Source organism: Symphalangus syndactylus, chromosome 10, assembly GCF_028878055.3.
Source record: "Symphalangus syndactylus isolate Jambi chromosome 10, NHGRI_mSymSyn1-v2.1_pri, whole genome shotgun sequence".
Taxonomy (NCBI): Eukaryota; Metazoa; Chordata; class Mammalia; order Primates; family Hylobatidae; genus Symphalangus; species Symphalangus syndactylus.
The window spans coordinates 11,213,403-11,230,816 of record NC_072432.2 but is presented as its reverse complement, the minus strand read 5'-3'; positions in this window follow the sequence as shown (position 1 = coordinate 11,230,816).

The window sequence follows — 17,414 nt, the reverse complement described above, 5'->3', positions numbered from 1 at the left end:
GGGGCTGAGGCAGGAGGATCATTTGAGCCCAGGAGGTCCAGTGAGCCCGGGAGGCTGCAGTAAGCCATGTTCGTGCTACCGCGCTCCGGCCTGAGCAACAGAGCGAGACTCCGTCTTAAAAAAAAAAAGCAAAAAGACCACTAGTGCCAGTGCCTTGCCCAGAGAGTAGCTTAAGTAATGTGTGCAAAATAATTTGTGGCATGAATAAATACTAGTTGTTAGGTGATCTTGTGACGCAAAATGGGATTCGCCCGCAGCGTTCATTGCATTCTCTCCTACCTGCACCAACTCTTAGCACTCTGGGCCCTGGGGCTTGGTGCAGGGAATAGGCAGACTGGACAGGCAGTGGCATAGAGAGCAGGGTGGCTTAGGCTGACTCTGTGTGGTTCAGGTGGGGCTGCCCAAGGGTGGTCATTGGCCAGGCTTGGGTCATCAAATGCTCCCTGATGGGTTTAATGATGTGACCCAAACAAGGTCAGCCAAAGCCCTCTCCAGGCTACACAGCAGAAGCTCTTTCTAGGCCGGATGTGGTGGCTAATGCCTGTAATCCCAGGACTTTGAGAGGCCAAGGTGGGCGGAGTTTGAGACCAGCCTGGCCAACATGGCGAAACCTCATCTCTACTAAAAATGGAAAAATCAGCCGGATATGGTGGCACGCCTCTGTAATCCCAGCTACAGGAGTCTGAGGCAGGAGAACCGCTTGGACTCAGGAGGCAGAGGTTGCAGTGAGTCGAGATCATGCCACTGCATTCCAGCCTGGGAATCAGAGTGAGACTCCTCAAAACAAACAAGCAAACAAACAAACAAAACTCTTTCTAGTGGGGTGGCTGGCATGGTCCTGAGCTGGGGTGACCGTGAAGCCTGCCTCTTGAGAGAGCAGAGGGACATCTGCAGAGGACAGAGCCCCAGCGGCATCATCTCAGCCTCTGCATTCACATAGCCATGTTTGAAGCCTACATGTAGACTTTGCAGTTCTGGGATCCCCAACATTCTCTTCCTTGTTTAAGACGCATTGAGTTGATTGGTTGATTAGTTAGATTTACTTTTGTTTTTTTTGGAGACAGGGTCTCGCTCTGTTGCCCAGGATGGAGTACAGTGGCGTGATCATGGCTTGCTGCAGCCTCGACCTCCTGGGCTTAAGCAATCCTCCTGCCTCAGCCTCCCAAGTCCCTGGGACCACAGGTGCGTGCCACCACGCCCAGCTAATTTTTGTATTTTCTGTAGAGATGGGGTTTCACCATCCAGCCTAGGCTGATCTCAAACTCCTGAGCTCAAGCAATCCTCCAGCCTCGGCCTCCCAAAGTGCTGGGATTACAGGCATGAGTCACCGTGTGCGGCAGGTTTGAGTTAGATTTCTGTTACTTTCAACAAAAAGATTAAAGAGCCCATATTTGGATGTCACACATGGCTTTGTTTGAATCCCAGCCCTGCCATTTATTGGTGGTGTAACCTTGGGCAAGGCACTTAACCTGTCAAGGATCCAATTTGTTCATCGGAAGAACAAGGATGATCGTGAAGCCCACCCCATCAGAGCACCGTGTAGAGCGCACGAGTGTATGGGAACGCTGAGCGTGGACCCACCCAGCACTTCCATCACAGGCTCCTGTCACACATGTGCCATTTCCAGTTGCTTATGCCATGTCTGGCTGTCATGTCAGACTGTGGACCCTGTGAAGGCAGGGCCTGCAACCGCTGTGTTCACCACTCTGCCTGTGTCCTGAGCACAGTCCCTGGCATGTTGTAGTCACACAATGTTAGTTGAATGACTTTTCCATTCACTGACTGAATGACCGTAGCAAATTGCTTACTCCCACTGAAGTCAAAGTCTCTGATGTCCCCACCTGCCCATAAGGAAGGTCAGACTGAGCAGCTGGTGGAATCCCCCTGAATGGAAATGCAGTTGGTTTGTTTCCTCCTTTCCTTTTGTCCCATGAAAACTTACCAGCTACCTGTCCTGGAATATCCGTCTTTCTCCCAAATCCCTCCTGAAAAAAGTGGTCAGTCTCTTATTAATTTTGCGTTGATTCCTAAATTCTTTCCCTGTTCTGGGAATCTCCTGGGGTCACCCTTGCTGGCCACCTGAACGTGGTCTCTGCTTTCATGAGAGTCCTTCAAGTGTTGCTGGCCTAATTCCCCACACAAGCTTGCTAAGTGCTGGGACCTCGCTTGGCTATAAATATCCTCAGATGTAAGTGACCTCAGAGCTCAGACCTCAGCCCCTCCCTCTGCAAATAACAAAATTTCTCAGAGCTTCCCTTGGAGGCTGCCCCTGGGGAAAAAGTAGGTCCCCTCTGCCCTCCAAATTACATGGAAAATGCAGTCCCAGCTGACGCCTGAAATTCTTTCCTTACAGTTTAATCTCTTTGATTTAACCAAGTGATCCCTATCGAAATGTCAATGCCCAAGGAAAGGTTTCCACTCTCTAGCCTGTCCCTCACATTCTAAAGTGAAAGGAGGATCCAGACAGACACGGATTAGCAGCTAGGGGTGGCTCCTTTTGAGATTCCTTTTCTCTTTCATCTGATGCCATCAGCACAAAAACGTGGCAACAAAGCACTGGGGAAATTGCTCTGTCTCCGTGTGCCCCCGCAAGTCTTGTCTGCAGCCCAGGAGCTCGAGATCCCTGCCCTCCCTGCCTGCCCCTGCTCCCTGCAGCTTCCATCCTGGCTCCCTCCGCCTCTGCTCATCCTACTCCCAGCATCTCCCTGTCAGCACCTCACGGACTCACAGCACTTTTGGCCAGGACTCCAGTTTGCTGGGTGTGGTCAGGGGCCCGTCCTGGTCCAACTGGTTCTCAGGGAACAGGCTTGGGTGGCAGTGCCTTGTTCTGCAGGGTGGCAGGGGTGGGGGAGCGGGGAGTCTTAAATCCCCACCCAGCGCAGCGTCGGGCTTTCTGACCTGACACTGGTGGGATGGGGCAGGGGGTGCCATGAGAAGGAGCTGGGCATCGGGAGCTATTCTCTGAGGCTGTGAGTTTTTAATTTGCTTTTGATGTCTGTAATGTTACCTTTTACTGACCTCAAGGCCTGCTTGTACCAGCAGGTCAGCACGGTTTTGAACTGCTGAAATGGGTCAAAAAATGTATCTGGGGGATCATCAAGCTCTTTCTGAGTGGTTCCACTCTCGCTCCTTTCAACTTAAACAGTCATGAGCTAGTATGGGCTCAGCTCATCCACCAATATTTAGGACACCCAGTCTGGGCCCATGAGGAATACAGTTTAGAAAGTGTAATGCCAGCCAGGCGCGGTGGCTCATGCCTGTAATCCCAGCACTTTGGGAGGCTGAGGTGGGCGGATCACCTGAGGTTGGGAGTTCGAGACCAGCCTAACCAACATGGAGAAACCCCGTCTCTACTAAAAATACAAAATTAGCCGGGCATGGTGGCACATGACTGTAATCCCAGCTACTAGGGAGGCTGAGGCAGGCGAATAGCTTGAACCTGGGAGGCAGAGGTTGTGGTGAGCCGAGATCACGCCATTGCACTCCAGCCTGCAACAAGAGTGAAATTCTGTCTCAAAAAAAAAAAAAAAAAAGAAAGAAAGAAAAAGAAAGAAAGCATGATGCTGACTGGGGTAGTGGCTCACACCTGTAATCCTAGCACTTTGGGAGGCTGAGGCAGGCCAATCACTTGAGTCCAGGAGTTCATGACCAGCCTGGCCAACATGGTGAAGCCCTGTCTCTACTAAAAAATATAAAGATTACAAGGCCGGGTTCGGTGGCTCATGCCTGTAATCCTAGCACTTTGGGAGGCCGAGGCGGGCAGGTCACGAGGTCAGGAGATGGAGACCAACCTGGCCAATAGAGTGAAACCCCGTCTCTACTAAAAATACAAAAAATTAGCCAGGTGTGGTGGCGGGCACCTGTAATCCCAGCTACTCGGGAGGCTGAGGCAGGAGAATCACTTGAACTTGGGAGGTGGAGGTTGCAGAGAGCCAAGATCACACCATTGCACTCCAGCCCAGGTGAGTGTGAGACTCCATCTCAAAAAAATATATATATATATATTACAAACAAATACAAAAATTCGCTGGGCCTGGTGGCATGTGCCTATTATTCCCAGCTACTCCAGAATTGCTTGAATCTGGGAGGTGGAGGCTGCAGTGAGCCAAGATTGCGCCACGGCACTCCATCTTGGGAAACAGAGTGAGACTCTGTCTCAAAAAAAAAAAAAAAGAAAAAAGGTCTTGGCTTCACAGAGCTCCGAACCCATTGGAGAAACAAGGTGTCCACACTGCCGTGCAACAGGTGCACCACCAGCATCATCAAAGTCACCGTCCCCCATGGACGGGTGCAGGACTGGGCTGGGGTCAAAAGGGCTTCCTAGGTACACAGGAAGCAGCGATGGTGGGGGGGGTGCTGTCTGGCAGCCCACAGCATCCGGCAGCCCATTGGTTTGTCTGCTCTGGAATCCTCTCCTGCTCTTGTTAGGTCTGCCCATGGTCTCTCCTGCTTCCAGACAGACGGCTGACGGGCGCAGCATGGTGTAGGCCGGAACTGGGCCTATCAGAGGCCTTCCCAAATCCAGTGTCCAGCCCACGGACAGAGGCAGGAGTGAAGCCTAGTTTCTCTGGTGGTGGGGCCCTGAGGCCGCTGCGAGCTGCGAGCTGCTTCACCAGTGGTTTAGCTACAGAAGCCAGCAGCTTCCCCGCCCCAGCATGGGATGGTCGTGGGCTTAGCAAGCAGGAGGTTATTAGGGAGTGTCTTGGGGCCCACACCTGTGGAACGGAAGGTGAGGAGGCAGGAGTGGGTCGGGGAGAAGCCGTACTGCCAAGGAGGCCAAGGCCAGCCCAAGGACGCTTTGCAGAGCTAGAGGAGTCCTTCTGCACAGTAGCGGGAGAGCCCTGGGGCTTAGTACTCCTGGGATGTACTTAGTACTCCACAGTGATGGCTGTGGCCTGGAAGAGCTCCACCTTGCACCAGCGCCTCTCTGCAGCTGAGGGCCTGCCAGCTGCACTCCCAGCATCGGGGTGACAGGTTGCTTCTGAGTGGCATATCCTAACACCCAGCACTGTTCCCCTTTTCCGAAGCTATTTTTCAACTGAATTTTATTCCCAAGAGTCCTGACCTTTTGAAGGCAAAATTGCTCCTTCTGGTTCAAAGCAGTCACAGTGCTTCAGGCTGGCTGTCACGGAAAAGCACCAGGTGACCACAAGAAAAGAAGTGAGCTGACTTTGGGCACACTGCCTATAAGAAGCAGAGTGCAGTGGCATGATCTTGGCTCACTGCAACCTGTCCCTCCCGTGCTCACGCAATCCTCCAGCCTCGGCCTCCCGAGTAGCTAAGACTACAGGCTTGGGCCACCACACCCAGCTAATTTTTGTATTTTTGTTTGGAGAGGCGGGGTTTCACCATGTTGCCCAGGCTGTACTTGAACTCTTGAGCTTGAATGATCCACCTGCCTTTGCCTCCCAAAGTGCTAAGATTACCACACCTGGCCTGGAAATTCTTAATTATGCCACATTTCCAAACAACATGCCTTCTCATGCCAGCAGTCTGGAAACTGTCAAAGGTGGTAGGGATGGTGGGGCTGTGGGGGTAAATGTCCCAAAGAAAGGGACAGAAAGAAGGCAAGTAAAGTAGGGAAGGGAGACGGGCGCGGTGGCTCATGCCTGTAATCCCAGCACTTTGGGAGGACGAGGTGGGTGGATCACCTGAGGTCAGGAGTTCCAGATCAGCCTGGCCAACACTGAGAAACCCTGTCTCTACTAAAAATACAAAAATTAGCTGTTTGTGGTGGCGTGCACTTGTAGTCCCAGCTACTTGGGAGGCTGAGGCAGGAGAATTGCTTGAACCTGGGAGGCAGAGGTTGCAGTGAGCCAAGATTGTGCCATTGCACTCCAGCCTGGGCAACAGAGCAAGACTCTGTCTTAAAAAATAAATACATAAAAAATAAAATAGGAAAGGGGGAGAGCAAGAGAAAGTGTGGGAAAGAGATGAGGAGAGGAAACAGGATTTGTCTTAATAATTCCAGGACAAACTGAGTGGCCCACTGACCTATCTTTTAATCTCCCAGCCATCTGCTCCTATCAATTACTGCTGCCTAAATGCTTATGTGAAAAATAAAGTTTTGCTTAAAATAATAAAAGAATGCTATCCAGAAAAGCTATCGGCATCAAGCGTACAGAGTCAGTGCATATATTTAACTTGTATTTTGGCTGTTTTCTTTTTTTGTTGCCCAGGCTGGAGTGCAGTGGCGCGATCTCGGTTCAATGCAACTTCTACCTCCTGCATCCAAGTAATTCTCCTGCCTCAGTCTCCCGAGTGGCTGGGACTACAGGCGCACACAACTACGCCCGGCTGATTTTTGTATTTTTAGTAGAGACAGGCTTTCACCACGTTGGATAGGCTGGTCTTGAACTCCTGACTTCAGGTGGTCCGCCTGCCTTGGCTTCCCAAAGTGCTGGACTTACAGGCATGAACCACCACGACTGGCCATTGGCTGTTTTCTTGCTGTGCCAGCAAATAGGATAACAAGTAAAGCACACAAGCTAGTCGGGCCAACCTATCAGTTTGGTCTCCTGCAAAACAAAGATAAGGCCCACTGACAGCTTTTCTGTGTGAACAGTGGCTCGGAATTCATAGGACTGAATGTTGAAGAAATTCTCTGGGTCTAACTTTCAACCTTCAAAACGTAAAGCAAGGCTTCACACAAACACAATGTTGACAGGATCCCACTGGAAGAGAAATTTAATTTAATTAACCAAGAGGTGACAGTTTAGGAGACAAGTTATGTAAACTTTTTTAGCTATAGGTTTCCTAGTGGAGAGATTAAATGGGATCCCAAAAGTGCTTTCTGGTCTCATTCTAGAGTCTAGTGGTTCTAAAGTGTTTGACGATTTGGGGTTGGAGAGGTGAACTAGGAATAGCGACTCGACAAGCCAGCGCTGCAACTGTGACGGGAAGACTGTCCGTCTCATGACAGCACAGAAACACGAGGGTGGGCTCAACTGCGTAGGAAGAATGGCCAGAGTAGAAGGGCCACAGTGTAGGTCCATAGGTTAATGCAACAGGCTTTGAAGCACGTCTTTGAAACTAACACAGTCCCGGGTCGGTCCCTGTCTGGAAGGTGCTTTCAATTTCACGGAAGAGAGGAGGTCTCTTGCTTTTAGACATGCTTGCTTGAGAAGCCAGGTGTGCCCCTCTGACCACAGCAAGACGGAGCAGCCAGCGAGGCCTTTTCGCTGCCAGGATCATGGATGTGCTTAAGGCTCCTGCAGCCAGGGAGGTCAGCACAGTGCCTTTCACTGTCCTCCATCTCAGTTTCCATGGGCCAGGTTTGTTCTCTGTGCTGGAGTCCTTGTATCCAGGGACTTTCTTATTTATTTTTTTTTTAACTTTTTTTTTTTTTTTTTGAGACAAAGTTTCACTCTTGTTGCCCAGACTAGAGTGTAGTGGCATGATCTTGGCTCACTGCAACCTCCACCTCCCGGGTTCAAGCGATTCCCCTGCCTCCCAAGTAGCTGAGACTACAGGCATGCACCACCATGCCTGAATAATTTTTGTATTTTTAGTAGAGACAGGGTTTCACCATGTTGGCCAGGCTGGTCTCGAACTCCTGACCTCAGGTGGTCCACCCGCCTCAGCCTCCCAAAGTGCTGGGATTATAGGCATGAGTCACCATGCCCAGCCTTTTTAAAACATTATTTTTTATTTTTTAAAATCTTCCTGTCTGCTATTGAAGGATCCAGGGACTTTCTAACTCTACCTCCCCACCGGCAATGCCTGCCCTTGGGGGTGGGGAGTGAGGGTTGCAGGAGAGCTCCTGGACCCCAGCTGCTGTTTGTACATACCTTCAGCTAGTGCCCCGTGTCTACCCTAGCTCAAGCCTGTCCAGCAGAGACAGCCGCTCCCTCAGGCCCCCTGTTTTTTCTGGGGTCCTGCAGCCCCAACGAGTTTGCTTCTTATGACTCTCCTCTATGCTGGCCTTCAGATGCTAACGTTCTCTGGTCTGTCATAGTTGACCATCTACCTTCTGTCTTTCAGGATTCTATCAGCTTCTTTCAACTGCAGAATCTCCTTGTCTCTTTGAATTCATTGGTTAATTTTTTTAAAAATTCCTTTAATGCCATTTTAGCAGACTTTTGGGAGAGAATAAAGATAAAGGTACGTGTTCAATCTGCAAAATGTCATCTCAAGATCAGTTTTGTATGTTGTTACTGTTTTCTTACTGCTTCCTCACCCCCACTACACATTCAATGTCTTCACAATTAAACTTGACTTATGTACTTAAACATAAGTGTATTTTGAAAATGTATGTAACTGCCGGGTGCAGTGGCTCATGCTTGTAATCCCAGCACTTTGTGAGGCCAAGGCAGGCATACCACCTGAGGTCAGGAGTTCGAGACCAGCCTGACCAACATGGAGAAAACCTGTCTCTACCAAAAATACAAAATTAGCCAGGCATGGTGGCACATGTCTGTAATCCCAGCTACACGGGAGGCTGAGGCAGGAGAATCCCTTGAACCCGGGAGGTGGAGGTTGCCATGAGCCGAGATCGCACCATTGCACTCCAGCCTGGGCAACAAGAGCAAAACTCTGTCTCAAAACAAAAACAAAACAAAACAAAAACATATAACATGTATGCATCTTAAAATTTTACAATAACATTATTGTAAATACATCTCATTCAGCTTCTTACTTGTCTCATTTAGTAACTATTTTCCAGCTTTCTCCTACACTGCTGCTACGTCGTACTTTAGTCCTGATTGCTACAGGACTGTACATTGTATTTCACTTATCCATCCTTTTAGGAGGGACAAGTAGCTTACCTTTAACTCTGCTACGATATATTACAATAGAGTAAACATTTTAGCGTGTCTTCTTATGTGTCAGAAAATTTATTATTATTATTATTATTTTTTGAGATGGAGGCTGGCTCTGTCACTCAGGTACAGTACAGTGGCACAATCTGGGCTCACTGCAACCTCCGCCTCCCAGGTTCAAGACATTCTTCCACCTCAGCCTCCCGAGTAGCTGGGATTAGAGGCACTCGCCACCACGCCCAGCTAATTTTTGTATTTTTGGTAGAGACCAGGTTTTGACATGTTGGCCAGGCTGGTCTCAAACTCCTGACCTCAGGTGATCCTCCAGCCTTGGCTCCCAAAGTGCTAGGATTACAAGCGTGAGCCACCCCGCCCAGCCTATTTCTTTTTTATTTTTGAGACAAATTCTTGCTGTGTCACTCAGGTTGGAGTGCAGTGGTACAATCACAGCTCACTAAAGCTTTGACCTCTGGGGCTCCAGTGATCTTCCTACTTCAGCCACCTGAAGAGCTGGGACTACAGGCATGTGCCACCATGTCTGGCTAATTCCTGTATTTTTTGTAGAGATGGGGTTTTGCCATGTTACTCAGGCTGGTCTCGAACCATCTACCCGCCTCAGCCTCCCAAAGTGCTGGGATTATAGGCATGAGCTACCACACCCAGCTAGAACATTTATATTACACCCAAGATTAGGTTGTAGGGACATAGGATTTACACATATTAAATTTAAACGACCAGATTTATTTCCAAAACGGCCATGGCAATGAACATTTCTGAACCCTTAACATGTTAATTGGCACTGGGACTCTCCCAGAGGAGAACGGAATATGCACATTTATACGACTGCGGAACTCTTTCCTTGAAAAGCATCCTGACGCTCTACTGCCTCACAGAATGCTGGGAGATACTGCTGTTGCTTAAGCAGGAATGGAGCACTGTTTGGGAGATGGGGAGATGGGGAAAGATTAGTTTCTATTGAGCCATTTTTTTTTTTTTTTTTTTTTTTTTGGAGACGGCGTCTCGCTGGCTAGAGTGCAGTGGCGCCACCTTGGCTCACTGCAACCTCTGCCTCCCGGATTCAATTCAAGCGATTCTCCTGCCTCAGCCTCCTGAGTAGCTGGGATTATAGGCGTGCATCACCACGCCTGGCTAATTTTTGTATTTTTAGTAGAGATGGAGTTTCACCATGTTGGCCAGGCTGGTCTCGAACTCCTGACCTCGTGATCCACCACCTCGGCTTCCCAAAGTGCTGGGCTTGCAGGCATGAGCAACTGCGCCTGGCCTGGAAAGATTAGTTTCTATTGAGCCATCTTTTCTTTTTTTTTCTTTCTTTCTTTTCTTTTTTTTTTTTTTTTTTTTTTGAGATGGCGCCTTCCTCTGTCATCCAGGCTGGGGTGCAGTGGCACGATCTTGGCTCACTGTAACCTCTACCTCCTGGGTTCAAGCGATTCTTCTGCCTCAGCCTCCCGAGTAGCTGGGACTGCGGGCACACGCCACCGTGCCCAACTAATTTTTGTAGTTTTAGTAGAGATGGGGTTTCACCATGTTGGCCAGGACGGTCTCGATCTCTTGACCTTGTGATCCACCTAGCTCGGCCTCCCAAAATGCTGGGGTTACAGGCATGAGCCACTGTGCCTGGCTGGAGCCATCTTGTTTTTAACCTAACAGGGTCGTGCTATATAACCTTCACTGCAGAGAGAGTCCTTATTTGCTGGCTAATGCAAAAACTTGCTTTTCTGTTATCTGGGAAAAGATAAAATGTCCTTTCTAATACTTTGTTGTTAATTTCTAATAGGAATCAAGACTTACCCTGGGATTTTTTTTCCACAGCTATGAGCAGGTGAGATTCAGTGATCAAAACTGTGACTATTCCAGTAAAACAGGCTCATTTGTTCACCAACTACTGATAAGAACAACAAGACTAGCATTCAGTTCAGACAAGCAGATAACACTACATTGTTACAAAGAAGAGGACTGATTTTAACTTTTTTTTTTTTTTAAGCCAGTGCCTTACTCTGCCACCCAGGCTGGGGTGCAGTGATCTTGGCTCACTGCAACCTCCACCTCCAAGGCTCATGCCATCCTCAAGTGATCTTCCCAACTCAGCCACCACACCCGGCTAATTTTTGTATTTTTTGTAGAGACGAGGTTTCATCATGTTGCCCAGGCTGGTCTTGAACTCTTGGACTCAGGTGATCCACTCACCTTGGCCTCCCAGAGTGCTGGGATTATAGGCGTGTGCTACTGCATTTGGCCTGATTTTAAAATTTTTTTTTTGAGACTGAGTCTCGCTCTGTTGCCCAGGCTGGAGTGCAGTGGTGCAATCTCGGCTCACTGCAACCTCCGCCTCCTGGGTTCAAGTGATTCTCCTGCCTCAGCCTCCCAAGTAGCTGGGATTACAGGCATGCGCCACCATGCCCAGCTAATTTTTTGTATTTTTAGTAGAGATGGGGTTTCACCACATTGTCCAGGCTGGTCTCAAACTCCTGACCTCAGGTGATGCGCCCACCTTGGCCTCCCAAAGTGCTGGGATTACAGGCGTGAGCCACTGCACCCGACCTGATTTTAATATTTTTACATAAAAAATAATAATTAGCTATCAAAGGTAAAATGGCTTTGAAAATTTATCAAGTAACAATCCAAAGTAGGATATGTGGAAGATAACCTGTCCTAACCATTAAATCAATCCGGAACTGAAACAGAACCTCTGTGAAGACAGGGCCCCATTCTCCTAGTTCAGAAAGGCCTAGCCCAGCACCTGGCACAGAGGAGACACAATAACAAAGTGTCGAACAAATAAATTTAAAAATTGGATATTTTCAGTTTAAAGCCCTTATAGTGGAAGATTTTTGATTAAAAATTGTCTTCTCATATTCTGCTTATGTAAGATTAAAATTTTTTTTTTTTTGAGACGGAGTTTTGCTCTTTCGCCCAGGCTGGAGTGCAGGGGCACTATCTCGGCTCACTGCAAGCTCCGCCTTCTGGTTTCAAGCGATTCTCCTGCCTTAGCCTCCCGAGTAGCTGGGATTACAGGTGCCTGCCACCACGCCCAGCTAATTTTATTTGTATTTTTAGTAGAGACGGGGTTTCACCATGTTGGCCAGGCTGGTACTGGTACTCATGATCTGCCTGCCTTGGCCTCCCAACGTGCTGGGATTACAGGCATGAGCCAACGCACCCAGCTGGATTAAATTTTTTTTTTTTTGAGACAGAGTCTTGTCCTATTGCCCAGGCTGGAGTGCAGTGGCAAGATCTGTACTCACTGCAACCTCCACCTCCTGGACTCACGCAATTCTCAATTCTCCTGCCTCAGCCTCCCGAGTAACTGGGATTACAGGCGCTCACCACCAAGCCCGGCTATGTTTGTATTTTTTGTAGAGACGGGGTTTCACCATGTTGGCCAGGCTGGTTTCGAACTCCTGACCTCAAATGACCCACCCACCTCGGCCTTCTAAAGTGCTGGGATTACAGGCGTGAGCCACCATGTCTGGCCTGGATTAAATTTTTTTAAAAGTATGTAGATATCAGGCCGGGCGTGGTGGCTCAAGCCTGTAATCCCAGCACTTGGGAGGCCGAGGCGGGCGGATCACAAGGTCAGGAGATCGAGACCATCCTGGCTAACACGGTGAAACCCCGTCTCTACTAAAAAAATACAAAAAATTAGCCGGGTGCGGTGGCGGGTGCCTGTAGTCCCAGCTACTCGGGAGGCTGAGGCAGGAGAATGGCATGAACCCGGGAGGCGGAGCTTGCAGTGAGCCGAGATCGCGCCACTGCACTCCAGCCTGGGGGAGAGAGCAAGACTCCGTCTCAAAAAAAAAAAAAAAAAAAAAAAAAGTATGTAGATATCCTAAACACATCTCTGGGAAAATGTCCCCTAAACCACCCAAGAGTCAGGGTACATAGAGTCAGGATAGAAAGCTTCATGTCTAGGATTGAGGACATGGAACTGACACCTGTATTAGGATATCTGTCCATCCCTCTTTTCTGGGAAGTGGCCATCCTTTCCACAGGTGTGGATTTCTGGCAGCCATATTTCTGTCACATAATACTATTAATACCGGACTGATTAATTGAATCAAGTTGGATGCAGGCCCCAAGTTGGGCCAATCAGATTATCTCCTCTGGAAATTTGATACTGAATGATGAAAACCAAGCTAGCCTAGCTTGTTTCTCCACCAAAGGCAATTTTTGCCCACTGGGGCACTGGCAATGTCTGGAGACATGATGATTTTCACAACTTGGAGGTGGAGTAGAGTGGGTGCTACTGGCATCCAGTGGGTAGAGGCCAGGGATGCTGCTAAACATCCTACAATGCACAGGACAGCCCCATGACAACGAATGACCTGGCCTAAAATGTCAATTGTGTGAGGCTGAGAGACTTGGCTCTAGGTTTGAGCTCTAGGTTTGAGCAAGGGAAGCCGACAAAGTCAACCATAGAGAGAGAAAAAAATCAAGAAGTTGCACAGAGAGGGGCTGAGCTTAGACACAGCGAGTTTTCTAGTGACTGATTCCAGTTCCTTCCAGAGACCGGTCTATATTTTTGCCCCTTTATTCTTGTAATAAATTCTCCTTTATACCTAAGATAGCTGGATGTGGTTTTAGTTAACTTGTAATCAAAATCACTTTATTTATTTATTTATTTAGAGACAGAGCCTTGTTCTGTCGCCCAGGCTGGAGTGCAGTGGCATGATCTCAGCTCACTGCAACCTCCACCTCCTGGGTTCAAGTGATTCTCTTGCCTCAGCCTTCTGAGTAGCTAGGACTACAGGTGCCCACCACCATGCTTGGCTAATTTTTGTATTTTTAGTAGAGACGGGATTTCACCATGTTAGCCAGGCTGGTCTTGAACTCCTGACCTCAGGTGATCCGCCCACCTTGGCCTCCCAAAATGCTGGGATTACAGGCGTGAACCACGGTGCCTGCCCCAAAATCACTTTAATTAACACAAGAAGTATTCAAGTGAATGACTAAAGTGACCTAAGAAATCTTAAGGCCTGGGCAGCTTAGAGATCATTCTAGTCTTTTTTTTTTTTTTTTTTTGAGACAGAGTCTTGCTCTGTCGCCCAGGCTGGAGTGCAGTGGCACAATCTCGGGTCACCGCAAGCTCCGCCTCCTGGGTTCACACCATTCTCCTGCCTCAGCCTCTCTGAGTAGCTGGGACTACAGGCGCCCGCCACCACGACCGGCTAATTTTTTGTATTTTTTAGTAGGGATGGAGTTTCACCGTGGTCTCGATCTCCTGATCTCGTGATCCGCCCGCCTCGGCTTCCCAAAGTGCTGGGATTACAAGTGTGAGCCACTGCGCCCGGCCCATTCTAGTCTTTAAGATGATACAACGAAATTAAATGAAATAGTCAGTGGTCATTGCTTATGCGTGATAGTTGTGCTAGAATGAGTTGAAGCTTTTTGAAGAGCAAATGCATGTAAGACATTCCTGCACCATGCTTACCAGTCTTTTGGGAATCAGGACATCTGGCTGACTCGCTCTGCCACTATGCACAAGCCCCACTCAATGCCACCAACTCCGAGTCCTTCTATACAAAGCGCCTCACAGAGCTGCTACTAATTACACACTTCCAAGTGATTTCTATTGGAATTGTATTTTCTATTTCCATGTGTATATCAGTTTAGGTGCTGATTTCATTCCCCTACGTACAGAAATTCAATAAACGTTGTGTTCTATGGCAAATAATATAGTTTGGATATTTGTCCCCTCCAAATCTCATGTGGAAATTTGGTCCCCAATGTTGGAAGTGGGGCCTGGTGGGAGGTGATTTTGGATTGTGAGAACAGATCCATCATGCATGTCTCAGGGCCGTCCTCACGATCGTGAATGAGTTCTTGTTATTAGTTCCTGCAAGAACTGATTGTTGAAATGAGACTGGCACCTTTGTCTTTCTCTTCCTTCCTCTCTCATTATGTGATCTCTGCACATGGCACCCCTTTGCCTTCTCCCATGAGTGGAAGCTTCCTGAGGCTTCACCAGAAGCAAATGCTGGTGCCATGTTTCTTGTACAGCCTGTAGAACCATGAGCCAAATAAACCTCTTTTCTTTATAAATTACCCAGCTTCAGGTGTTCCTTCAAAAAAAACAAATTCAAGTGTAAAACAATTTATCAGGCAGCCTCCTGAACCAGAATACATACATTCAGAGCAACTCCCGGAAATGGTCTTTGATACTCAATTTTTTCCCACAAGTTATTTTTTCCTTTATCTAAATCGCAGAAATATTCTGAATGAATTCATTTGTCTACATGTATGGTTTCTTAATCATTTCGGAGTCATTGACCCTTTTGGGATAATGGAGCCTCTCTCCGAAAAAAAAATGCCCATCCATTACAATTATAGTCAACTTAGGAACCCTTGCATTAAATACTTTTTTTTTTCTTTTTTTTTTTTTTTGAGACAGAGTCTTGCTCTGTCACCCAGGCTGGAGTGCAGTGGCACGATCTTGGTTCACTGCAACCTCCGCCTCCTGGGTTCAAGCAATTCTCGTGTCTCAGCCTCTCAAGTAGCTGAGACTACAGGGGTACACCACTGCACCTGGGTAATTTTTTGTATTTTTAGTAGAGATGGGGTTTCACCCTATTGGCCAGGCTGGTCTCAAATTCCTGACCTCAGGTGATCTGCCTGCCTTGGCCTCTGAAAGTGCTGGGATTGCAGGTGTGAGCCACTGTTTCTGGCCCACTAAATACTTATTAACTGCCTACTCTGAACTAGATGGTGATGGAAAAAAAAAAAAGATGAATAATGTAGAGTTCTACCCCAGAGCAGCAAACACCCAGTTACAAGCCAGAGTCATACGTGGTAAGAGAATACTATGGGAACCCGGCATAGAGTAATTTCATCCAGATTAGGGGATCCAGGAAACATCCCTGGGGGCTGTGACATGTATACTGAGACTTCAAGCAAGTAGGAGAAAGCAAGGCCCACCTGGAGGATGGGGGCAGGGGTGGGTACATTCCAGACAGAGGGGAAAACATGCAGAAGGGAAAGAGCATGGCACGTGCATGGAACACAGAAATGTTTGGTGTAGCCCAGCCAGTCATTGGTCTGTTAGTTCCCAGCTCCATTCTTGGTTTCCTCTGTACATTTGGGACTGAGAGCCTGCAAAACACATTTCCCAGATTCCTTTGCTAACTGGCTTCTGGCTAGGTGCTGCCAATGGAAGGCACTGGTGGAAGACTGGAGCCAGGAGGAAGAGAGACACCATGTCCCCTGCTTTGGTGGCACTGCCACTAGTGGTAGCAGCCACCCCAATGAGTGGGGACCCCAGGGCCCAGCAATAGCTGTGGCAGGAGTCACTTCAGTAGCTTCAGAGGCAGAAGGACTCTGGCAGTGGCAGTAATGGTGGTAGATGACTTCAGGTTCCATTGGCCTCAGCAGCACAATCATTGGGAAACAAGCACAGGGCAACAGCAGTTTCCCTCTTGCTCCAGCCTAGAGTTTCAGGCAGTTCTACATCTGTGCGCAATCTTATTTTTTGCCCCTCCAGCTCTTTCAACAGTTTTGAAATCAATTCCCTACATTATCTCTGTTTAAAATACGTAAAATAGTTGCTGTCTTTCTGACTGGATGCCTGACTGATACAGCAACTGAATCAGAAACTATGATGAGTAGTTCCAGCTACTCGGGAGGCTGAGGTGGGAGGATCACTTAAGCCCAGGAGTTCAAGGCCAGCCTGGAAAACATAGTGAAACCCCCATCTCCAAAAAAAGAAAAAAAAAAAAAAGGAACATGATGGGGCGGGGGAAGAAGGTTGCAGTGAGAGATTCGGTGGAATAGGTAATTCAAATCCAGATCACTCAAGTTCACGTTAGGAAATGACCAGGTGTATGGACTTTATCCTAACAGCAATGGAGACCCGTGAAAGATCTTAAAGACGTGGTCAACTTGGTCACTTTTGATTTTTATAAAGATCACTTGGGCTATAATACAGAGAACAGGTTTGAGCCACCTGAACTGAACACCAAATGTCCCAATAGGAAGCTGGGGCCAGGATCTAGGAGAGAACTTGGTGGTCTGCACTTGGGTTGTGGCAGTGAAGTTGAAGAGAAGGGACTGGAAGGATTTTTATGAGGTGGAATGGCCAAAATTTAATAGGGTACTGTGGCAGATTAAAGATGGCTACCACTGGGCACGGTGGCTCATGCCTGTAATCTCACCGCTTTGGGAGGCTGTGGCTGGAAGATCACTTGAGCTTAGGAGTTTGAGACCAGCCTGGCCAACATGGTGAAACCCCATCTCTACTAAAAATGCAAACATTAGCTGGGTGTGGTGGCGTGTGCCTGTAATCCGAGCTACTCAGGAGGCTGAGGCATGAGAATTGCTTGAACTTGGGAGAAGGACGTTGCAGTGAGCCTAGATTGTGCCACTGCACTCCAGCCTGGGCAACAGAGCAAGACTCCATCTCAAAAATAATAATAATAATAAAGATGGCTACCAACTTATTAATACACTTCCAGCGGAGAGACAGGATCTACAGTTCTTCCATCTGAATTTCGGTGTGCTCTGTGATTGCACTGACAAACAGAACAAGACTGAAGTGACTATGGGCGTTGCCGGGCCCAGGCCTTAAGAGACAAGTAACTTCCACTTCTTGTTTCTTTCAACACAACCACTCTGAGAAGTGCAAGCCAAACAGAGAGGCCA